The following is a 7294-nucleotide window of genomic DNA, read 5'->3' as shown; positions in this document are numbered from 1 at the left end:
TTTGTTTTACTTTGAAGAGGTCCGATTTTCTAGTCTCGGCCTTTATCACTACGGCGTGTGCTTTGACGAAGGAATCAGTGAGCATGGCAAAAGAATCAATGGAGTTAGGTGGAAAATTATGGTACCATATCATCGCCCCTTTGATAAAGTTTCTTCGAATTTCTTCAACAGTACAGACTCAATCTCATCATCCTCTAGATCATTCCCCTTTATTGCGCATGTGTAATAAGTGACATGCTCCTTGGGGTCGGTAGTTCCATTATACTTGGGATTTTCTGGCATGCGGAATTTCTTCGAATGGGCTTAGGAGCCGCGCTCGGGGGGAAGGACTTTTGTACGAACTTCTTTGAATCCAAACCCTTCAAAATCGGTGGTGCCCCCGAAATTTGATCAACTCGGGAGTTATATGTTTTCACTTTTTTGTCATTTGCTTCAATCTTCTTCTCTCCCGATTCAATTCGCTTTGTCAGCTCCTCGAACATTTTCAAGATAGCGGGGTCAGTCCCTGACTCATTCACATTTGACCTCCCCGGCACTGGTTCGGCCCTGTGAACAACTTCCTGTGATGGCTGGGGTTCGACCCTACTCGGTGTATGGTTCTGATTCTGAAGTTGTGCTACTGCAACTTGTTGATCCTGCAGCATTTCGAATATTATTCGAAGGCCGAATCCGCCTTCTTCGTCACCTTGTGCATTCTGACCGGTTGATCGAACGTCTCTGCGAATGCTATTTTTGGGGTCGACGCCCAGATTTGCATTCAGGGCAACATGGGAACTGACGTCGATGGGGTCTGCAACCTGTACTCCCACGAGATCTACTGGAAGCACTTCGTTTCCTGGGGCGGCTACGTTGTCGTTTTCGCCATGAAAACCAAGACCATTGTCGATGTGTGTGGGTACTGCTTGAGAGTTCGACATGCTGATCCTGGAATCAAAAACGCTTACAGGAATAAGTGTAAAGCAGTGTGTGTTATTAAAATTAGCACCAGGCAATCACTATTATCCTTAGCCCCACGGTGAGCGCCAAACTGTTTACCCTTAAAATCAGATAACAATTAAATTTGTAAGTAATTTTAAGGATATGTGATTTCACTTGGCACAAACTGAGAAATATAAGAATTGAAGTTAAAAATTAACTGTAAAATGAAACAAACCAATGTAACGCGCAACTTTGGCCCTCGAGCTAGGTCACCCTCGAACCAACTAAATATATTATTGAAAAGTAAGAACTGAACAACTGAACAAGAGAGCTTAAAGAGAGAAAACATAATATATTGCTTTGTTATGAGTGTATTTACAAAATGATTGGAACCCCCTTTATACGGTAGATGAGTTTTACATATGGTACAATTCTAAATACAGAAGAAAATCTTCTTATTGGCTAATCAACTGGTCTTGACTCTATATATGCCGAGATCTCCGCCACATGCTCGCCCCGCCACGGATTCCTCGGCTTTCTGTTATTTGACATATCATGCTTCCTTCGATCTCGCTAGATCCCTATCCTTCTCGGTCTCGACCTTAGCTGGTCTCGATCTCGATCGATCCCTGAATCACGAGCTAGGCAATATTTATTCATGTAACGATCCAATATAACTTGGGATTGAATCTCGGTCTGTCACCCCGATCTCGATTAACCACACAAAATCGGGCAAACATGATTTTTACCTTATACAAATATATAAATATATATTTCTTTATCATTTTTCTGTTAGTGGTATCAAATACAAGATGAAAAGAGGACAAGATATGAAAATGACCGTTAGACTAGGCTGAACCTACCCAAAAAGGCGGCGTATTATCACTTTTAGTCCGTGTCAGAAACTATTTATATCTGCTAGCCGAAAAAGTGTATAAAATTTGTATAATATTTTGTCTATAACATACATAATGTATATATACACAAAAAATATACAAATTTTATACATTTTTCGACAATTATTTTTACAGCGACTATACGGTGTCATTTAATCACTTTTGCTCAGCCCATTAAAGAAATAGAACCGGACTCTTATAAACAGATCCACTCATTAATTTGACACTCAATCTACACCAACAAAAACTAATACCCTTCAATCTCCGGCTAGATAAATCCCAATGATACATTGTTTAATTTAAGTTCATTTGAAACCAATAATGTACAATATAAAAATAAAACATTAAATGTACTTGAATTTCTCTAAAAAACAATTTCTGCATATATTTTCTATGGCAAGAATAAGAGACTCCTAAAAACATAGGATCTAAAGTAATATTAAGACATAAAAAACCATAGGTCGAGCTAATCTAAGAGCCTATTTGGTCAAGTTTTTCGGATGTCAAAAGTATTTTTTTTTCCCAAAAAAAGTACTTTTAAAAAAATTTGAGTTGTTTGGCCAATACAGAGAAGTACTTTTGGTCAGCAGAAGAAGCAGTTTTTCTGCTTTTGGGAAGAAGCAGAAAATTCTAGCTTCTTCCAAGAAATAGAAACAGAAGTAGAAAATTAATTTATTCATGACAAAACTATCCTCACCATAAATTTATATTTTTCAAATTATCTCTTACTAATTTATGTTTTTTTCTTTTAATTTTTGTTTCTAGTTTTTACCATTCTATTAAAATTAAAGATATTATATATAGGGCAAAGGTCCAAATATGCCATTATACTATACGAAATTGAGCACATTTGCCCTCCTTTAATACTTTAGCTCAAATATGCCCTTACCGTCACATAGTTGGTCCATATATGCCCTTAGAGTTACACAGTTGGCCCATATATGCCCTTTTCGAAACAGAATTCACCCAAACTAATTAGCTCTTTCGTTAATTGTATTAAAATGTATTACAAACACTATTTACTTTTTATTAGTATTTTTTTTTTCTTTACCTTTCTCTTTTCTTTCTTCTTTTTTCTTTTCTTCTCTTTTTTTTTTCTTTCTCCCTTATCCGTTTCCTCCATTACTGATGTCTTCTCCATTTTCGTCACCAATTTCACTTGACAAAACTCATGAATTTCAATTACTAAGAAAATTCTCCCATAAGGTAATCAAGTTCCAATTTCACTGGCCCTCTAAATAAATAAAATTAAATTGTCCAAAAATTATGGTTTAAACTTTAAAATAATAAAAACATCTCAACCTTTAACAATACTCAAAAGGCCAAAATATTTAAATTATTTCCACAAAGATAATTTAATGATTAAAAGCCTAGAGTTCAAGTTGTAGTGTTATAAATTTGAGTTGTTAGTCTTTTTTCATCTTGTTTCAGCTAGACATTTTCTATTTTTTTTTATTAACTATGTAAATTAGGGGTGTACATGGAACGAGTTGATTCGATTTTTATCAAAACCAAACCAAACCAATTATATCAGTTTGGATTGTTTGGTTTTGTTGGATTTTTTAGGTTTTTTGTTACATAAATATTATTTCAATCTTACTTTGTTAAATATTTTAGAACTAAATATATGTTCAGTAAAAATTAAAAAAGTGACAAATATATTATCTATAAAAATATTATTATCGGAGAATTTTCTTAATAATTAAAATTCATGAGTTTTGTCAAGTGAAATTGGTGACGAAAATGGAGAGAACATCAGTAATGGAGGAAATCGGATAAGGGAGAAAGAAAAAGGAAGGAAAAAAAAGAGAAGAAAAGAAAAAGGTAAAGAAAAAAAACTACTAATAAAAAGGAAATAGTGTTTGTAATACACTTTAATACAATTAACGAAAGAGCTAATTAGTTTAGGTGGATTCTGTTTCGAAAAGGGCATATATGGGCCAACTGTGTAACTCTAAGGGCATATATGGACCAACTATGTGACGGTAAGAGCATATTTGAGCTAAAGTATTAACGAAGGGCAAATGTGCTCAATTTCGTATAGTACAAGGGCATATTTGGACCTTTTCCGTTATATATATATATATGAATCATATTGTAACTTTCCAAATTCTTTATTGACTTTTCTTATTTTTGATTTTTTTTTCTTTGTGTAATGTCTTGTAACTTTCCAAATTATCTTCTTCTTTTTTCACACTAAAGCAAATTATCTACATCGTTTTTTGGATTATCAATTCTCTTCCTACAAATAATTATTTATAATTTCTTCTATTATATGCTATTAGTTTCCGAATCTTTAAAACAATTATCAAATCTAATTTGTGAAAATGACCTACAAATAGGTAATAAATCTACAATTGCATTGCATAATCTATCTATATATTATTAAAAGAATAAGAAAATGTATCCACATTAAGTCAAGTGACAGCCTCACAACAGGCCAATTGGCAATTTAGGACAAACTTAGTAAGGTTAGATAATAATTAGTTTTGTTTAAAATTTAAATTTAAAAAAAATTAAATTATACATTATGTGTTGGTAATAATTAGTTACTCTTTTTGAATTAGTTTAAACATACTTAACTATTTATTTTATGATTTATTTTACATATTAAAATTATTTCTATTTTATGCTCAATACCATCTTTCAAGTTTGACACTCAGAATTATCTAGTTACAACTACCATGGCTATACATAATTTCATCCGACGATATTCTTCTACCGATAAAGAATTCAACTATTATGCTAATGAAGACATTACTGCAGAGATTGATGAAGGAGATGAGCCTTCTGATATTCCTTTAAAAATGCGAGGCAAGTCTTCTACTAATATGCAGGTGTTGTGTGATAGAAGTAGAGATGAAATTGTTGAGAAATATTATCATGTGTGAGTGACTTTACTTATTATTTCATGATGGATTATCAATATATAGTAATTTGTAGATAGACTTCTAATTTATATTGAATGATGTATTTTAGTTATTCAAATTATCATATAACAATAAGTAATTATACTAAATAATATCATATGCTTTGGTATAACTATATATGCAAAATTGATTTAAATCTTTAATTATGTTTGTTTACTTTATATTTTATATTTTATATTTTATATTTTAATAAAATAATAATAAAAGTCTCTTACGACAAATATTTAAGTTTATTTTTCTATTTAAAAGAATTATAAGATCTTGGTACTATCCTTTTTGGTAATTTGACACTCAAAAGTACTTTTTAAAAAGATTGACCAAACACAATTTGTTTACCAAATGTTACAAAAAATACTTTTTAAATGAATTGACCAAACACAAACAGTTTTTTTTTTCAAAAGTACTTCTAAAAAAAGTACTTCTGAAAAAAAAAAGTACTTTTCAAAATAAGTAGATTTTGGCAGCTTGGCCAAACGGGCTCTAAGACTCTTAAACAAACCGACTAAAAATTAATTTGAATCTGAAGGGAGAGGGCAATTGGGGTAAACGTTCTATATTTCTTCCTTATAATTGCTGATTTTGATCTACTGAAGAAATTTTACATTTATAAACACCGAACTCCCAACTAATTTTTTTTTCTTTAGCTTTTCAGATTCCAGTTATATTTTTTTTAAAATTATTTGGGTCGAGCCATCAAGTCTTCTTGATAGGGGAAATTCTGCTGAAAGAATAATTAATTGTGGAAGCAATTTTTTTTAATCATGATTAATTAATATGCATTGCCATTTCAACTTATCATTCCTAAATTTAAATTTATCAAATTAATGTAAACATTGTCTTTCTATTTTCCTAGTGTATACAAGGTAATTAAACAACAGAAGTCGGTTTTGTCACGCATCAACACTATAATTCTCACCCAAATTGAATGATCAAAACTGAAAATCACAATTCACGGACTTCTAATCAATACTCTCCTACACAAAATCTATAAAACTCTACTAATTACTTATCACTAACCAACAACAAAAAATGGCAGCCAAGAAACTACTAGCACTAGTAATAGCTGTTTTTGCATTTCTATTGGCAATTCAAAGGCCAAACAATGCATTCAAAATACTTGACGATCCAATTTGCGAAGAAGTGAATGATTGTTTTGAGTATTGTGAAGATTTTATAGATGGGATTGCGCGATACGCGACTCGTGAATGTTGTGACAATTTACTTATATTGAATGGCAGGGTAAAATACGTGGACAATGGAGTTAGTAGGTATTGTTATTGCATTGAAGATTTCAGTAATAGTCATTACCATCCTCCTTATCTCCAGAATCGGATTGGAGATCTTACTACAATTTGCGGTATTCATCGTAGTTTTCCCATTTCTGAACACATGGATTGCTCTAAGTAATTTCACTTACTCTCCTTTCTCTTATCCATTTTTTTCTTGATTTATTTTACTTTTGTTGAGGTTATGGGGTGTGTTCATTTGGCCGCAAGGGCGGACGCATATGGGCAGACACCGCTTCGCTGGAAAAATATTTAAATATTTATACTAATATTTTGCAAAATGAAGCAATATATAAATAACAACACTGCTTTCTAGCAAAGTGTACTTCTTGGTCCACTGATCAAGCTTGTATTTGGACTTGTAAAGGTCGTTGGTTTGAGGCTGCACCTAGACATTCTATTTTTTGAACATTTTTTAGTGAGCATTTTTGTTAAAAATATGAGGCTAATGAGAAACAAACTACACCTCCCTTTGCAATAGTTCAACTAAACTATTGGATCAATGCTTTCAACTTGTGGGAAAATAATATTAAATAATATTTGTTTATTTATTTTATTTATATAAATACGATACCGCTTATAAAATATCATGTGTACACTCTTTAGGTATTTTCGTAGTAAGTAACGATTATGATTTTTTTTAACAAAAATAATTTTGGTGCTTGCAGGCTTTAGCAAGAGACTCGTGTTTTGAGGAAGTTGTTCGTTCGAGTATGATGCTATATCAATTAAAATATCTTTTATTTTCTTTCTTTTACTGAACTTTAATTGGAAGTGTAATGATATGGGTAAATGACAGTGCATTAATTATTAGTCACCATGTTTTGGCACTGCATTATAATTAGTACTTTCTCCGATCCATCTAAATTGAATTTTTGGTAATTTTCATATATATTAAAGAATTCGACTTTTGACATTAATTAACAATGAAATTGATCATATTAACCTTAATTTGTTTATTGAAAATATAACAAACACTCCTTCGCTCTTTACTCCAAGGACAATATTGAAAAAAAGAAATTAATTCCTTCTTCATATCTGAAAAATCAAATATTGTGGACCAAAAAAAGGTCAAAAAATGAATTAAAGTGGACCGGAGGATAGGGGTGCCAATGGATATTTAAAAACCGACTAAACTGACCGAATCGTACCGCACCGAACCGATTTTTAAGTTTTTATTAGTAAAATCGTAGGTTTTATATAAATTTATAACAATACCGATAATTAGGGTAGGTTTTTTATTTTATGAAAATAAACCGAAAGA

General features: G+C 31.7%; 1 long non-coding RNA gene across 1 annotated transcript; it reads left to right on the top strand.

The window, feature by feature from the left end:
* Nucleotides 1–5702: 5702 nt before the first annotated feature.
* LOC107803215 (uncharacterized) lies at nt 5703–6847 on the top strand. Its single transcript, XR_001651981.2, has 2 exons — nt 5703–6147; nt 6699–6847. It is a non-coding gene; the product is annotated as an uncharacterized LOC107803215 (long non-coding RNA).
* Nucleotides 6848–7294: the final 447 nt, after the last annotated feature.

Source organism: Nicotiana tabacum, chromosome 2 (assembly GCF_000715075.1).
Source record: "Nicotiana tabacum cultivar K326 chromosome 2, ASM71507v2, whole genome shotgun sequence".
NCBI lineage: Eukaryota > Viridiplantae > Streptophyta > Magnoliopsida > Solanales > Solanaceae > Nicotiana > Nicotiana tabacum.
Note: the sequence above shows the minus strand (reverse complement) of the source record. Positions and strands in the feature narration are given on the sequence as shown.